The sequence below is a fragment of the Kogia breviceps genome, chromosome 4 (assembly GCF_026419965.1).
Source record: "Kogia breviceps isolate mKogBre1 chromosome 4, mKogBre1 haplotype 1, whole genome shotgun sequence".
Lineage (NCBI taxonomy): Eukaryota > Metazoa > Chordata > Mammalia > Artiodactyla > Physeteridae > Kogia > Kogia breviceps.
In genome coordinates, this window is record NC_081313.1 from 146,853,986 (window position 1) to 146,872,840 (window position 18,855).

The 18,855-nt window shown below is 41.5% G+C and overlaps 3 pseudogenes; 2 read left to right on the top strand and 1 right to left on the bottom strand.

The window, feature by feature from the left end:
• The window catches only part of LOC131755466 (RNA/RNP complex-1-interacting phosphatase-like), a 572,095-nt pseudogene that overhangs the window by 405,786 nt on the left and 147,454 nt on the right, over positions 1-18,855 (top strand).
• The window catches only part of LOC136794029 (centrosomal protein of 78 kDa-like), a 112,584-nt pseudogene that overhangs the window by 78,792 nt on the left and 14,937 nt on the right, over positions 1-18,855 (top strand).
• LOC136794030 (centrosomal protein of 78 kDa-like) lies at positions 3,731-17,675 on the bottom strand (annotated as a pseudogene).

Genomic DNA, 18,855 nt, shown 5'->3' on the forward strand with positions numbered 1-18,855 from the left:
ACACATTTACCCATCCTACTGTGAACGTAGGTGGTACCATGACAGCAACAACGTCATAACAACTAGAAATTGAAGATTAACTTTGCACGGTGCCCGAGAGTGTCCCTGGTGTGGGGCTGAGGGAAGAAAACGATGAAGGGGAATCAGCTGCTCACAACCTGGCAAAACGGCTGTGGAGGGAATTCAAAAGCCACAGGACCAGCGCTGTGGAAGCACAGAGCTGAGCAAGTAACTCTGCCAGACAGAAGGCTGAAGGTTTCAGAGGAAGGGAGGTGGGAGGGGCAGGACAGGGGGAGACGAAGGAAGGGCATCTGGCAGAGAGCTGTCTCTGCCAAGGCACGGGGCACCCCAGCAAGTTCTCTGCAGCACCTGGGGTGCTGGGTGCCTGGCTGGGGGCACGACTGCAGACCGCAGAGGGCCCTGCAGACACGCTCTCCTGGGAACTGGATCGATCGGATCAACGAGGAGCATGCAGGTCTGCACAACAAGGAGCTCTGTGTTTTCGAAAAAGCACTACGACCGCCATAGGGGCTGGAGGTGGGGACACTGGGGGAAAGGCCTGCTAGAAAGCTCCCACAAAGAACTTCTAGGTCCACAGAATCAGGGCTCCTAACCAAGACAGGGACGCTGGGGAGTTTCAAGCATGGGCAGTAAATGCAAATGTCAATAGGGACCCAAGGGTCATAGAAATGAGTATAACAGGCCCAACACGACAGACTCAGCACAAACTCCCTATGTTACCTGGTAACTGTGAGGGACTGTTCTTTACTCCCACAGAGAAACAGAGTCTCCCTTTTACTTAAAACATATGGCCCTCCCAGTGTGTTTCTCCCACTTTCAGAGACACAGGGATTATGAAATAAGACACCTGCAGTTAAGTCATCTTCCCATGTTCCACTAAGGGGTCCAATTGTGTGTATTAAACCCTGTGAGCCACACGGAGCACTGCCGTGGGCTGTGCTGGGCCACCGCTCCCAGGCGTTATCACCAAATCCCAGAGCGGGGGCAGGGCCTGTGGCCTGAATGAGTTGGGGGCAGGGAGAAGGTGCCAGGCTGACAGAGCGCCAGCACGGGGCCGGGTGGGCGTGGAAGCAGCGGGTAATCCTGGGACTATAAAGCTTCCAGGACAGAGTCTGAGCAGCGCTGCCCAGGGAGTCTATGATGGAAGCTGATGAGGATGGTTGTGACCGAAAAAGCAGTACCACAGTCAGTCACAGAAATTTAGGAAATCCTGAATTAACAGGGCTACAAGGGTTTCTTGACTCAACTTCCTAGACCGTCTCAAGAGCTCTGGTGAATCGTGGACTTCCAAGAGGATAATTCATATAGGAACACAGTTTTTCCCAAATGCATGTGGCTGAAAAACCCACTGCATCTCTGGGATGAGTATTCTAGAATGCCCACTGAGAAACCCCGGGACTTCCGAAGGTATCAGAGGGGTGTGTGTGAGGGGAAAGGCACCACCTCAGCAGGAAACAGCAGCTCACAAAGGTGGTGAGGGTTTAGAGGGCACAAGAAAACCGCAGGCGGTTGGCAAGGGATGACAAGATGCTACTTTCAGTGGTGTCTGCTGCAAAAGACAAACCAGAAACAAGAAAGGGCACGGAGAGTGCATCCTGAGGTGAGAGAAGCCCACAAAAGAGTCACGAGGCCTCTCCTGACTGCCTAATTTTTTACATAAAAATTTAACTCTAAATTTGCACACGATTAGGAAAACTAGACTAAAAATACAAAGATCTATTCCCTTCCATAGAGGTGGTTGCCATTAACAGTCTTTTGTGCACTTTCAGGATCAGATACACAAATGTGTACACATGTATATATGTGTGTTTCAATATGTACATATATACATATATAGTATTTACAAATACAAACACTGTGGGTTTCTAAGTGGAATAAGAGACATGTCCTTTTCTACACCTGCTCTTTTCCCTTTGGACCTGATGACGTATCAGGCCATCTTCACAGTCTGCTCACAGGCCTTCCCCGAGCTCCACACACACGTTCCTCCCTAGCACGGATGGATCCTCATTTCCTTCATCAGACCCCTCCCGAAGGACATCCAGGTTGTCGCTAGAGTTTCCCCATTACGTAAGTCTCCCTCATCGGACTTGCGGGTGCCTGTTTGATGCACGCTCTGTGCAAGGCAGAGTACTGGCAGAGGGCAGGTGCCTAGAAGTAAAAGTCTTTGGTCAAAGAGCAAGAGAGTTTTGAACTTTGATGGATGCTGCAAGCCTCGCTCCAAATTTGAACACATTTGTTATACTTAACATACGCAAAGTGTGTTTGGTCCCTCGTCTACACCAGATGTTATCAGTCTTTAGAATTTCTGCCCATCAGAGGGAAGAAAATCCCATGGTTTTAACCTGCATTTCCTAAAGAAGTTGGCCCCTCTTCATTTGTGTAGTAGCCAGCTGTGTTTCTTCTGAGTGGTTTGCTCATACAGTTAGAAACCACCCCCTGCCTTTATAAAATTTGGTTACCCTTTTTCATTTATTGGTGGGTTCTTCTCTCTATAAACAGTCACCATTATATGTTAATACACTACCAAACTTTTGTGTCTGTCATTTTGTTTTGTTTATGTCTCGAACTAACTGTAGAAAACTTTTAAATTTTCATGTAATTAAATATTGTTCAGTTTATGGCCTCCGAGTTTTATGGCTTACTTAGGAAGGCTTCTGTACTCCCTACACTTACACAGAAATTCTCTCCTGTATTGTGTATTTGCTTCTTGCATTTAGCTGCATTTGCATCTTTTCGACTGACTAGAATTTGTGTATGCTGTGATGCCAATATCTAATTTCTGTTTAAATGAATTAGCAATGCTTCAATCAGTCAATTAGACAAAAAGTCAAGTTAGACTTTAAAATTGTCTAAGTTAAAATACAATTCTCAAGTAAACAGGGACCAGTTTCTGGACTTTTCCACCGATCTGTCTTTCCCTCTGCCAGTGGCTTTATATGTTGATGGGTAATAGGATAATATTATATTTTATTAATGTTAACACGTATGTTTAAAATATTTCATCTATCCTTTTGCACTGACTTTTTCAGGTGAACACTGAACTGACTTCTAGATATTTACTAATTTTTGTGACTATTACAAATGGGATCTTTCCTCGTTTTTTATTGTTATTTCTGGCTTATGGGAAAGTAGCTGACTTTACATATTTAGACACAACTGATCACAATTCTGAACATGATCATTTCTAGTTTTTCCACTGATTCGTATATTTGGGGAAAAAAAACCCATCATTATCATCTGTGATTTTTGTTGTTTCTTTAGTAAATAAAGCCACTGGAACCAGCCCCCGCCAACTCTCCGCATGTTCTTATCCTGCCTGATCCACTTCCCGGCTGTACCTGACCCTAATCTGTCTGCGCTGCTGTACTACACTGTCTGTTCACAGGGCTCTGATGACAAGAAAAGCTATTCATATCTGTAAAGCGCCAAGGGCTCTGCCTGCTTTATTTTATTTTGGGGTTGTCACTAGACACATCACATGCTTCCCTCTCTTTCCCAAGGCCTGCACCCCACGTGAAAGGGAGAAAAGGTGACCTCATATCTGGATATGGATTTTGTCACTTCAAGAACTTTATCACAGTAAAATTAATATATAGTACATATTAAACACTATGTGTCAGGAACCTCCTAGGTGCGTTCCATAAGAACCACAAATAATACTGATAGCTAACCATTCAGGAAATAATTAAACGTTGAGGCATAACAATTAAGGCTGTTTTAATTTTAGCCCACCGGACATATAAGGGGTATAAGTTCTAGTAGCATTAAAAAAAAAGAAAGAGTTGCCAATTCTAAGAGTAGCTTTTCCTTTTCGACCACTTCCCAAAATTATAGTTCTCCTTTTCTGTCTAGCAGCTTTGGATGGTTCCTTCACCGATGGAGAACTTATCCACTGGTACTGAGAGAGAAATGATAAATATGCCATTTAAGTTACAGGTAATTGAGGAGGGTTTGATCTTCACTGCAAATTAAGACATTTTAAGTTAATAAAAGGTCTTCAATCTGCATTTCTGGGAAGCTAAATTAAAGCATCACACACCATTTTCAAAAACAGAAAAGCCATTTCATTTGAATAAAAACTTAGTTTTAAGATGGCAGGACGTACCTTGATAATTTTCTTTTAAGAAGGAAAGAAAAACAAGCCATTAAAGAGAAATTCTTCCGAGAGAATTAACACATGTTATATAGCTCTGACTTGGCACTCCTTCCATTCTGCAGACCTTTTTACATAACTGCTTTCATCACAGAATGATTTCAAGTCAAATAAATTGAAATTAGAGTAATTATTTCCCAATGAGTGGCTATTTCCATTTAAAACAAAAAGCCAACTATTATTGCTTTTCTCATAAAATTAAATATGGAATCTACATTATGCAATTGTACACTTATTTCCTCCTTTGTGTATTCTAGTTTCTTCCTCAGAAACCTAAGATGACATACTGCAGACTGCCCACAGTGGGTAAGATTTTGGCAGGAGCAAAGGTCAACTTTAAACATTTTGCATCTAAAGTGGCTTTGGATACCTTTGGATAGAAAGTAGAGTCTGAGCACTGTCCAGACACTTAGATACCTAAAGGGCATCTAAGATAGCAAACCAAAGTCCTGATATTCCCGCAAAAGCTGCTCCTCCCATTGGCCCCCTTCTTCTAAGTGATACCACCCAGTTGCACACATAATCATCAATGACTTGTCTCCGTGTTACTATTTCCTTCATACCCCACATCCAATCTATCGGCAAGCCTTGTTAGCTACACCCTCAAAACACAACCTGAATTCAAGCGCTTTTCACTTGCTCCAAACTTCCAACCGAAGCTAAGCCAGAAACATCTCTTATTTGGACCACTGCGATAGTCTCCCAACTGGTCTCCCTGTTTCTCTTCTTTATCCCCCCAAGTCCATTCTCTCTACCAGCTCACCTTATTCAGATACTATTTGGATCATGCCTCTTTCCAGTTCAATACCCACTACTCATTTAGAATAATCCAAATCTGTACTCTGGCCTTCGAGACGTTATAAGATCAGACCCCTGGCTAGCACCCTGACCTCATGTCATACCACACTCTTCTTCACTCAGTCCTCTGGCCATGTCGGCCTCCTTGCTTCTCCTGAAATACTCCACCCACCCACAAGCCTGCACACTCACGGCCTCCTTGTCCTGGAATGTGCTTACCCCGGATCTTCCGTGGCTTGCTCCTCTCTTCATTCAGGTCTCCGTGCAAGTGCCACTTCTCCAGTGACGCTGTCCCCTAACAGACCTATCCAATGGAGTCCTACCCGCCCCTCCTCACTCTCCTTACATTAAGATATTTAGGCACTTCCTACTATCTCAAATTATGTTACTTATCTGTTTATTCATTGCCATCTGAACTCCTTCACTAGGATGTAAGCTCCATGAGGGCAAGACTTTTGTCTGTCTGGTTCACTGCTTTAGCCCTAGTGCCTAAACCTGTATCTGGCACACAGAAGATATTAAAAAAAATTACCTGTGAATCTGACAAATGAACAAAGTACTCCTTGCAAGAATTCAGAGGTTGCAGAGGAAACAAATAATGCTCTCGGTGGAAGCAGGCTTAGTATCTAGGGTCACCTCTATTCAGAGTAGAGATAAGAAGAATTTACAAGTATAATTCACTTTAATCAGTACATCATCTGCTAAAAACATAAGGGAAGTGCAAAACTAGAAAAGTACAGTCGAAGCTTCAACAACATGGGTTTGTACCTCGCGGGTCCATTGACACACGGATGTTTTTTCAATAAATATGTACTATCGTCCTACACGATCCAAGGTTGGTTGAATCCACAGATGCGGAACCACTGACTATAAACTTCTACCCAGATTTTCAACTGCGTAGGGGTCGGCACCCCTAACCCCATGTTGTTCAAGGGCCAACTGTACATGATGAGGAAAGTTGAACACAGTAAGTTTTAAAAACTGTCAATACGTGAACAAATCTTTTTGTTTTGCTATATGTTAATCAATTTAAAAACAGTGACCACATACCAACAGGTGGATTTTTTCTTATTACCAGAACGAGCAGAGTTCTGCTGGTTTCAAGGGCCTTTAGTAAAGCCTTTGCTCCTTCACTGGTGAGGCCACAGTGTTGCAGGTCAAGTGCTTTTGATGAAAGACAAAAGGTCACTGGCTAACTCTACAGATTTAACATATAGACAACTCTCAGTTTCTCACGTGTGGAAGAGTCCTGCACAACACAAGTCATGGCAGGCTTGTAATTTGGGGTATGGAAAAACAACAGAAACCTATACGCACACACATAATGCATAATCCAATTTAAAAACCTCTTCTTGGATGTGCAATGATAACCCTGGCTTAGTACCAATAAATCACCCAACATAGTTTACAATTACAGAACTGTATAACTGTATACAGAAGAAGAACTGTATATAACCTATGAGCAAAAAGCATCACAAAATGAATCTCAGCTCATAATTAGCAAGGGCGGCAGTGGCATGTAAACCTCACGAGTAAAAACTGGTGGAGGTCAGAGATGCATGGCATTCTGTGGATCATGATCTTCAGCTCTAAATCACACTTGAAACTACTTAAAAGGGGAAAACAAAATAGAAGAAATGTAATAAGTGTTAGTTTTAGAGCAAAAAAGACAAGTCTAAGAGGATACAAATAATAACAAATTCAAACAATGTGTGAACAGACAATACATACTAAAAACCTATCATGAAAGCATGATGGTCAAGAACTCTCTCCATAAAAAGTCAGACAAAAACCAGAAAAACTGATCATGAGTTCTAGTCGTTCTGGGGCTGAACAAACTACTCATTTAAACCAAAGGGATCATCACCAAAGCACAGGTATTTAAAACTATTACATGAAAGGAAACTATGGTGAGTCTTTTTTTTAAGTGTTGTGCGGACCATCACATTAAAGTAACTGGAGTCTTTCAACACCCCCATGACACACAGAAATAGCAAGTCAGACATACGGATCTGACAGGATATGATACAAGCCTTACAAGCTCTCACTACAGAAGAATGGACACACGCTCTAATTAACCAAATAGCCAGATTAATACAAACAGCCAGTAAACCTCACCAGTAAATCAAATGAATACAAAATAAAACAAAATGTGGTTATTCTCCTATCAGATTAAGCCAAGATTCTGTACGAAGAGCCTTGAAATAATGTCTATACCCTTTTGATCCAACAGCTCTCTTTCTAAGAATTTAACCAAAAGAAATAGTCAGAGATATAGGTAAGGATATATATCAGAGTACTATTTGTAAGTGAAAAACTCGACAAAGCTTATATACAAGAATGGATAAGCTATGTGCACTGTGGCATACTCACATAATGGAATACTGAACAATCGCAAAAAACGATGCAGGAGATGCAAATTTACTGACATGCCAAAATGCTCATACTAAATTAACTGAAAAAAGTTACAAAATTGGGAGTAATCCTACTGGCACAGAAAATGGAGAGGTACTCACTTTTGTAGTTTTACATTTTTTTACAAGTGCTGCAAGCCAGTGTTTGTGAGAGGCAGGCTTCACGTCCACTGTTGGGGTGGACTACAAACTGGCATAGCATTTCTGGCTGGTAACTCGGCGATGTGTATCAAAAGTCTTACAAGTATGTCACACTCAGGTCATTCCACTAATAGTTGCTTACTCTACAGAAGTAATCCCGATGGACACAGAGACGTATATACAACGTATTCAAAATGTTTCTGACAGGGAAAAGCAAACTGTCTAAATCGAATGGCAAAGAACTGATTAAACTATGGGACATCAATATGATGGAATACTACATGATACATCATTAAATGAAAAAAGCAGGAATATGAAATAGCAAGTATATTACAATTTTATTTTTGTTATCCCCAAGTGGACAAAATATATTCATAGAAAAAAAAGACTGAAAGTATACCCACCAAAATGAACAGTGATTATGTCTGGGTATTAAGATTATAGGTAATTGTTCTCTTGTAACTCTGCATTTTCTATAAAGAATATATGCAACTCATAGACAAAGTTTACGAGCAAAATAAAACCTAACAGAAAAATGAGGCTTTAAAAAAATCCTATCACAACAGTATCATGCCAAAAGCTAAGCATATATCATATTAAAAATTCAATAGTTTCAATTTTAGAATTGACCTCCAAGCCACAAATCCTCACTAAGAGATTCCGCAAAAGCACTTGCACCCAGGTCACCAATGAGCATGTTGTAGTTCAGAGTGACGTGCCTCAAACTAGCCATACAGTCAAGATCAGATCTCCTGGAAGGAAAACTCTCAGCCCAGGTGTCTGCATGCCTTCTGGTGGTCTGATACTTCACAGATTTCACGGGATGAAATTAAGATGCTTGAATAAGGAAACAGGGTGTGCCTACTGAGTATGGCTTATTACATCAGAGAATCACACACACACACATATCAAGCATATATGGCAGGGGAATCAAGCTGAGAAATTAAACAGTCATTCTGGTTTACGAGTCCAGTGACCCAGATTCTAGTCCGTCAGTGATTAGATTCCAGCCACTGGATGACCTGTTTCTGAACAGTTATGTAAAGCTGGACAACTCAATGACAGTCTAGGAATTATTTTCCTTAGCTTCTAAGTCAGGGAATGGGTCCTAAATTCTATGATTGCTGAGGCTCTAAATGTCATCATTCTGTCCTCCAATGGTCTCCAAACACCTGACTGGGTAGGGTAACCCATAAGAAAACTTTTTAATATGCATCTTATTTATTAACAAATTATATACACAAAGTTCTATACATATAATGTATGTATATTATAAACCACACAGATATTTTTAAAATGATACAAAGGAAAATAAGTTCTAATATTTTCTTTTCCTAAACCTAAGACATTATTTTATTATTATTAAATATTTATTTATTTATTTATTTGGCTGTGTCGGATCTTTAGTTGTGGCATGCCAGATCTTTTATTTGTGGCATGTGGGCTCTTAGTTATGGCATGCATGTAGGATCCAGTTCCTTGAGCAGGGATCAAACACGGGCCCCCTCCACTGGGAGCGCAGAGTCTTAACTGTTGGACCACCAGGGAAGTCCAAGGCATTATTTTAAAAACTATATTACAAAACGGATCTCACATGCTACCTAGGGTATGCACACAGACTTTAGAGGCCTGGACTATGCACAGCCAGTTTGATGTGCCTTGGGAAAATAATCGTTTCACATTTCACCACAAGTCTTGTCTTAAAGACATTCAATTCTTTATATTCATAAAATAAATTTTGGTATTAGGGAACACTGAGTTTAAATGAAAAAAGTCTTATCACATTCTTGAGGAAATAAAGGACTCAAAGTGCCTTTGACACTCTAAAACGAAAATTATGAGTGTCATTTTTCTATTAACAGTAACTTCTAAAAGCTCCAAGCAAAAATAACAGCAATCACTTACAAATTAGTGATTGCTAATAACAGCAATCAATGACTGTAATTAATTACTGTAATAAATCAAAAACTATTTATACAAATTAGTTCATTTCAACCTCATAATGAGGCACAGAGTTTAAGTGATTGGTTCATGGTCACTAGCTATGAAATGGGAGAAAGGGCACTGGAACCTAGGCCATTTGGCTTCGGCACCCGTGCTCTTGACTGTTTTCAATCCCAGGGGTCAACGGACTTGCCCTCTATAGGATCAAAGAATTTTTCAATTTTTAAAATCTAAATTTAAACATTTCCAGCTTTGTGGGCTATACAGTTTCTGTTGCAACTACGCAACCCCACTGGCGTAGGGTGAAGGTAGCCATAGCTACCATGTAAACAATGGATGCGACTACGTTCCAAAAACACTTTCTCTACCAGGCGATGGGCTGGATCTGGCCCACCAGCCATAGTTTGCCCATCCCTGATCTGCACCATCAAACTATTAAAAAGGCTTCGTGTCAAATTATTAAATAACTTTAGTCCTAAATACAGTCATTATAACCACTGTAAAGTTGTTAAGGCATTATTTTTAAAACTATATTTACAAATTGCTGATGTAGTGATTTTTATTAGCTTATAAACTACAGCAGCTGGTAAACACTTGATTGATTTAAGTCTTGAAGACTAGAATGGCATAATTTTTCACAGTATCACAATCAACATTTTCAGTAAATAAAAATACATAAAAATATTATGAGGTATTATATATTAAATCTCTTATTTCTAAAATTAAGTGGACTATCTTTACTAAATGGTAGAATCCCAAACTGAAAACTGGTCATATTCTTTCAACAAAATGAAAGCTGCACTCACATGTGTCAAAAGACAAAAATTAACTTCCATCTGTATCAATATATTAATGTGCTTCAATCACATATGTTTTCATGAAAGTTCAAACATAAAAAAATCACCTTTAAGTTCTTGGCCATGTGATCTGCTCCCTGCCATGTCATATTACACCCCATGAAGTTTACTGTCTTCAGAGAGATAGAGTTCTTTACATCTTTGCAAATAACTAAAAGGGAAAAACACACACACACACACAATAAGATGAAGAGCCTATACATTTGTCAATCTTGACTTATTTGCTTTTCTTGAGTCTATTGGAGGTTTATAGCCACATTCGTAAAATCATTAACTGCAGTCTTCCCAAATAGGTAACTGATGAACAGATGCATTCTAAAATTGTCAGTAACAAAGTGTTATTCCAGTTAACAGCAGCAGTTTAATTGTATTTAGATATTAAACCTGAATACACTGAATACTGCAAACTTTATTCCCAACCACTCAGTAAAACACTACATACCTTTTGAGACATAGGAAAAAAAAAGAAAAACCTAAAAATCTGAAGACTCTTCCTATTTTCATTTCCAATGATACTTCCCAATCTTGATGATCAATCAGTGATTTAAATGTCAATTATAAACCCAGTATTTTATCACCTGCTATGCAGTATACTAGAGCCACAGAAGAGAGAGGACCTCAAACCCTCTGCTCCCTCAAATTGAAAGGCAGGCTTCCTGACCCCTCCAGACCACTACGGGACACAGGGAACACACACTAATGTTTCAGGAATCCAACTAACAGTCACCAGCTTTGTGATTACTTCCATGACACACCCCCACTAACACCACTGAGTTTGCTGCTCTTACGGGACATGACATGTATTTCCTATTTCAACACATACCACAGTGTGTTATAATTATGATTGCAGATACATGTTCTAACAATTTAAAGATCACGATGACATTTTTGCTCTTTACATCTTGCTATTTCCCTTCCCATAACATTTCTTGAAGAGAAACATTAAAATACACACAAACAGGGCTTCCCTGGTGGCGCAGTGGTTGAGAATCCGCCTGCCGATGCAGGGGACACAGGTTTGTGTCCCGGTCTGGGAAGATCCCACATGCCGTGGAGCGGCTGGGCCTGTGAGCCATGGCCACTGAGCCTGCGCGTCCGGAGCCTGTGCTCCGCAGTGGGAGAGGCCACAACAGTGAGAGGCCCGCATACCGAAAAACAAAACAAAACAAACAAACAAACAAAAATACAGACAAACACAAAATACAGAAAATATACAAAATGTGTGGTTTGTGGCTTAACAGAAACTTAAGTAAATCAGTTGTGACAGTAGCCAGCATGACAAACTTCCACGGTACAAAGGAGAATGGACCAAGTTTTGAGCAGGCACAGGAGACACTCCAGGCATGAACAACACCAAGAAAAGGTACACAGGAAGTAATGTGGTGTGTAGGAAATCATGAGGCCAGTCTAATGAGAAGGGACTTAAACAAGACTGAAACTCACTTTCTAAACCTCTATCTTCAAGTGGACAATTCGCAAGACACAGGTCCACCAAAGTGGCTGATTTATTCAATCCCTTTAATGGGGAGAACAAGTTTAAAATTTTAGTGCTATAGTTTGCCCCAAAAGCAACTATCAAATGTTGGCAGGACACAATGAAGGCTTACCTTTGTTAACATAGTTAAGTCTCTCTCTCTCACAACTAGCCATGTAGTTCCACGTTCCTTAGCGCACCGACGCACTTACTCAGAATTTAAGAGCTTTACACAACTAGAAGGTCACATCTTTACTTCTTATCGCAGGAACATGACTTCTGTAAACTTTATTTCTGTCACAACCTAAACCAAAATTATTGTAAAATGAGTGATTTAAACCATATATTTTATCACCATTAAAAAGCATCTAAATAAAAAAAAAGCATCTGCTCTGTGCTAAGGATTGGAAACGACTCCTGCCCTTAAACCTTCATTAAGGAGATGTATAAACTCAAAATTTCAATCACATGAGATAAAGTACCATAACCTTTATGCACAGAGTTTCCTATGGAGGCAAAAAGTTATATCTAAGTGACGGCTTCATGATAACCCTGAAGTACAATGTAGAAAGATGAGACCATGCAGAGTTGGAGTACAAGGTACATTAACTGCACAGGGAGCATCTGTGCAAAGACACTCAAGGCTGACACCTGCTGGGCACAGTAAATACTGCAGGTGGCGATGACTTAAAGGCCAGGGGTCCAACTGTGAGAACAGACAGAAAGGAAAATAGAGATGCTGGCCTAAGCAAGCCTGGGAGACAGCATGGACTGTATCCCACAGGTGATGAGGCCCGGGGCTACCAATGGCTGAGTAAGGGTGCCTCCGCTGATTAGAAAAAGGCACCCCGCTGCTGAAGGACTGATTAGATAAAGGGAGTGATCACAAAAAGCTCCCCTTCCTCAGGGTCAAAGAGCCCCAGGAGGCTTAGCAGAGCACAGTTCAGACTACAGGCCTCTGTGCAGAGCACACGCTGGGCGGCTAGTATGCACTAACTCTGTGTGGGTAAGCCATTAGCAGCATTATTTTAAGCGTATCTTCTTACGTTAGAAGATCACTCAACCTGAGTAGGCAGATGAACTCAGAGGAACTGAGGCCAGGGGCCGTGAAACCACCCAGGAGCTTCTGCCATAGTCCAGGCAAAATGTAATATGGATGAAGAAGCAAATTTAGGAGGAGGCCAAAATCCACAAGCTAGACTCACTGGATGAAAAACATAAAGTTCAGTGAAGGACCTCTGAAGAGAATGGGCTCTGCAATCAACTTTTCTTACATTCAATATAAAATATTAGGCAAAATTAAGTACCGTGGCCTTTCAGGTCCCTTCCAGCTCTAATTTCTTTTAATTTCTAACTTATTTCTCTGGTTAAGTAAAGTCCCTTCAGAGGTACAGAACAGTTCCTACACCTGAATGGGATGCAAAGAATAATCTGACTTCTCTTCACCAGGGGATGAGTTGAACTGTCCTTGCAGAAGAGATAACAGATGGTATCTGTTATCTGGGTGTGAACAGATGTTACGTATGATCTGGGTGTGAACCCCAGATCCTAGAAAAGGGCCAGGCACACGACAAGTATTCAGCTTTCTGAAAACAAATGAACCATCATTTTCTCTCCTCAATCTTCACACCCTTCCTCTGCTGGCTACTTTCTCTCAACTTATAAACATCCTCAAATATACTCACTTAAAAAACTCTCAGACCTATGATTCTTTGTATCATCTTGTGGGTAACCTAAGAATCTCGCATGCCTTCAAACACCTGTCCTCGCAAAAAGCCCAGATCTGAACCTTGGGCCCAGACCCATCTATGAGGGCCCTCTAAAGCACGGAAGATGGAGTAAGATCCTCTCCCCACCCCCAATCCCTTCCTACTGAGCTCTGTATCGCACAAAAAGATGCAGCTGTAAACTGTCACCCACGTTTGCTGCCCTTCCTTTTCCAGCTGGTCACCAGGCCCCACCCATTCTCTCTCGGATCTCCAAAATCCAGTCCATCCTTTTATAACTTAAGGGGACCCTTAGATTACAATTCACCCTGCACCCAATCAACTGCCTTCCACATGGAGGTCCGAGTGTGTTCTAAACCAGAAGTCCATCTCATTGTTCTTTAGGGTTTCCCACAGCCTTCAGGATAAACATCCAAACTTCCGACAGGACAGCCAAGGCCCCTTTCTGTTGGGCCCCACTAGGTTTCCAGTATCAACTCTCATTTCTTTCCCAAGCCCTGAGTTCCAGTCCAGTACATTAGTTTTGCCATATTTTCTTATATTTCTCAACCTTTGACACACTGCTCCCTCCTGCCACCCCAGGAGGTTCTACTCTCCTTAGAAAGGATGCCACCTCCTCCAAGAAGCCTAACCTGAACATTCCCTTTTAGGATTCTGTGCTCTGCCAAGGGGAAAGGTGGGGTGGAGGGATAAATTAGGAGTTTGGGATTAACATATACACACGGCTATATATAAAATAGGTAATCAGCAAGGGCTAACTGCATAGCACTGGGAACTCTACTCCATATCCTGTAATAACCTGCACGGGAAAAGAATCTGAAAAAGAATGGATATATGTATAACTGAATAACTTTGCTGTACACCTAAAACTAACACAATATTGTAAATCAACTACACCCCAACGTAAAATAAAAATTAAATTAAAAAACAAAATGATTCTGTGCTCTGCAACACCAGAACTCACTTCTTCCAGGGCACTGACTACTATGCTTGTGTCTACCTGCTGCCCAGTAGAAGGGGAGATTACCTAGGGCAGAAGCATCGTCTCCAGCAGCCCTTGGTTCTGACAACTCAGTCAAGTGCCAGGATACTTTACACACATAACCTGCTTAATTAATTCTAAGAACACACAGAAAGAGTGGCTTTTAATGTCACTTTACAAGTGTGGGGATTGCAGTTCAAAAGTAACCTGCCCAGGCCACAGAGAGCATAAGCCCTGGAATTCAAACACTAAGCTGCCTTCACACTGGTGCTCATTCTACTACATGATACGACTATTGAAAAAAAGATTTTTTTTTCCCTGAGCCCTGTTTTAATGGAAAGGGAATGAAGCTGGGATATATCCATTTCCTAATCGCTTTGGTCTGTACCAGACAAAGTCATTCAACAGACCAGGTAACATCTGTGCAACAATTAACGATGCTCCAAACTGTGCGAAGTGTTCTACATTGTAGAGCCTACAAGCATGAACACAGTGCATCCCTGTAACCGCCACAGAGACTGGGTCCTGTTCAGCCCATGCTACAGATGAGAACACTGAGACCTAGAAGCCTTAAGGCACTCGGCCGACCGGGGTCACCGAGCTGGCCCGAGTCCTAGGCCGCACGGCCCGTCTAGTGCACGCACACCCGGGCACTGGGCACCGGTTCGAGTGCCCACCCTTCACCTTGCACCATCTAAAACCCCGCTCCGCAGCGCCCACACGAGAGCCCCTGGAAGCGGGAACTACAAACCTGTCTCGCCAAGCCGTGGCTGGAAGAAGCTCTGGATACAGATCAAGGGCAGACGGTGCCCAGGAGCGACGCCCAGTCCACCCCGCGGAGGCGGTCGGCTTTAAGTCCAGCAGGCCCTCCCGCAGGCAAGTGCACAGGGCGAGCAGAGACAGCGAGTCCTGCAGCTCGCACAGGTCCTCACAGCGCGAGAAGAGGTCGGCAGCGCACTTCCGGCGCACCTTCACCGAGTGGTCATGGCCCGAGCGCGGCCTCGGGGACGCTGGCTGCGGACACGATGCCCACACCCGCCTGGGGGCCCCGGCTCGCCTCCCGGCCCCTCGGGTGCCCACTGCCCGGCGGCTGCGGCCCCGCAGCGTGCGCAGGACCCGCGTCGCAGCCAGGCGACATAGGGCCACGGGCCGCAGCTATGCCAGCCCCTCCATGCCACGGCGCAGCGCAGGCCCATGGCGCCAGCCTCATCGCCCGACGTGCGCGCGCGGGGCTGCGTTCAAACCGGCGGGCGGCCCCGTGGGGGCGGGGCTCGTGGACGTCTGCGCGCTCGCCCTCCGTCTGCACGCAACCCCGCCTCCCATGGGGACCAGGCCTGAGGAGCAGGGGCGTGAGCTTTGAGACTAGGGCGGCCCGAAAGGTAGGCGATGTGGAGAATTTGGGGTTTCCAAAAAGCGTTTGCTGACTGATCCAAAGAAAAGTGAAACATGGTTGTATCAATGCATTTTAAAAGTAGTAAAACTCCCCATAAGTGTCTGTGCTCTCCCCGCCCAGGAGAGAGCGTGCACTCCGTGAGGGACACATGAAAGGCTGAATGAACGTGTGCCTGTGGTCCCTTACCTGGTGCACGAGTGTGTGAATTTCTGCGGAGAGCTCTTAATTTCTGTAGTTTCTGCTGACTTGACACGGTGGTTGGCAAGTGGTGACTTACTCCATGCATTCAGGACATGATCGTGGTTACTAATAATCACTTTGTTCTCTCTGCGCATGTCTGTGACTTAATATTTTCTTTTTGTAAAGACACCAGTCATATTGGACTAGAGCCCACACGTTTGACCTCATTTTACCTCAGTTACCTATTTAAGGGCCTTATCTCCAAATACAGTCATATTAGGAGGTATTGGGGGTTAAGACTTCCACATATGAACTTGAGCAGGACACAATTCAGCTGACACTAGAAGGTGAGAGTACTTTAGCAAGTAAGTAACTATTTTTTAAAGTGAGTTGCTTAAAGATATGAATTTACTCAAGAAGAACAAGAAGAAATTACATAACACTGTACGTTATACAAAGATATTAAATTAATTATAATGACATCCCGTGAGATCCGCATTAAGTTAGACTAAGCAAGATGAAGCAACTTATCCAGAATTGTATAGTTAGTACTTTCCAGAATTTAAACCAGGTATTTTCCCAGTTCCATTCTCACATTATATTTTCATTTCATTATTTGAAATGAATCTTGAGTCTTCATTTTGCTTAGTTTCTGAAGTAATATGGGGACAGAATGGAGTTGGATATTTTCAGTGACATTCACACATGGGGAAGGAAATTGAGTCCAGAAGCTTCCGCGATGTTTCCATGGAGAATGCTAACAACAGAACCAGAAACACCGTTATCCTTTTGGTTCAGTCATGTTTCGTAACACACTCCAAGAATTAATTTTAAGAGGCCGAATGTTTTCCAAACTTTCACCAAAGGGCTTTTGTGGGGACCTCGAGTAATATCTAAGAGACTTCTTACTTTCACATTCCAAGCCACTTAAGACCACGAGTTCTGATTGTTCTTTGTGAGAAAATCAAGTGACAATCATAGCTCGTAATTTAGGATGGTTTCTTCAGGGCCCAGGCAAAACCTAATACACAGTAATAATCATTGTTAATTGTATCTTTGACAATGATCAGTCGGGTATCAAAGAGGTGTATAAATTGGGAGAAATTATGAATCAAAGAGAAATATAGGCCACAGATATTTAATTAATGCTCAATTATGTATGAGTTTAACTTTGGTTAAGTTAATTTTCCTTCCTCTAGACAATTTCCAATTCATCTCCACAAAGAGACCAGAATAATCACCTTCCAATACAAGATTTATTCTGTTCCTTTAATTAAGAGCCTACAGTGACTTCTACATTCACTCCACCAAGTTTTGCTAGGAGAGAAAAGGAGCCATTATATTTTGTCTTGAATTAGATATGCCACCATACTTGACTTAGCTCATCTTACCGGAAGCACTTTGAGTGCAGATCCTACAGTCCTGTCTTACATCCTCTACAGAATCAAGCCAAAGGAATCACACATAGTTACAGCTGGAAAAACACTTGTTCTGGGTTGATATTTTTAGCCTTTACCACCAAGACTTTATCACCAAGACCTATCTTTACAGTCTCTAAACAGAAGACCTTCTTGCCTTCCGTTTTCATATTGACTAGGAATGTAAAGGGAAGAACTGAGAAGTAGCCTCAGTCTGCTAGCAGCCAGCCCAGATAAGTCATCTGTGGATATACTGTTTCTTTCAAAAGATATAAACATAAGAGGAAGTCCTAGAGTTTGTAACAACTGTGCAAAATACAATTCCATGAAAACCTAGAAATCCAGATGCAGATCAGTAATATATTGGTTAAATAAGCTGTTATGTTCATGCAATGGACAAGTGTACAGACATTAATAAGAACGAGATACTCTTTCCTATGAGATTCTCTTTTCACTGAACTCATCAGTGCCGCAAAAACGATGTTACATAATAGTTTTTCTTTAACATTATATCAGGCATCTTCATCTTGTCCTGCATTTATTGCCAGTGTTACTAAAGTTTATCATTTACCTCTTTCTCTTTTAGACATATAATTTCTTCTTACTGTGGAAGCATTCATCAATCCCTATTTTACTATTTCTTTTAAATTAGAAATGAATATTGAATTTTATAAAATATCTTTGGGGGATGGATATTTCAAGTGATTGTACATTTTTGTTCTCTTTTGACCTTGTTATATGGTAAATTATAATTTGTTATTTATATTATGCTATTTATTATATATGGTATTATGTTTACTAATTACATTTATTATATTATAATTCCATTATAATTAAGGTAGCATTTTCCCTCAGATAGACAAAACAACCAGTGGAATAGGAAGCATCTTAAAATTAGATGCAAGAGCATAAGGGATTTGAGATGAAAGTAAAATTGACATTTTGGATCAGTAGCAAAACTTATTCAACAAAAGTGGGAAAATATGGCTATCATTAACAAATTCTAGATATAGCAACTAGTTGAAAGTAAAAAACATAATGGAACTAAAAGTATCAGAAACCTGGGAGACTTGACATGAATTATTCATGACGAACACCTTTCTAAGATACCAAGAGAAAAGGACACATTTAATTATATAAGAATTAAAATTTTCCTCATGGCACAATGCACTACAAAGGTCAGAAAACAAGCAACAGAAATTGGGAAATATATTTAGAAATGGATATGCTTTCTTGACAACTTTTGGGAGAAGCACATGTTTCTTTGTCCTTTAACCTGTTATGTGGGTATTAATGTATAACGTAAGTGCATGGTTCCTTTCCTTTAACCTGTCATGTGAGATTTAATCT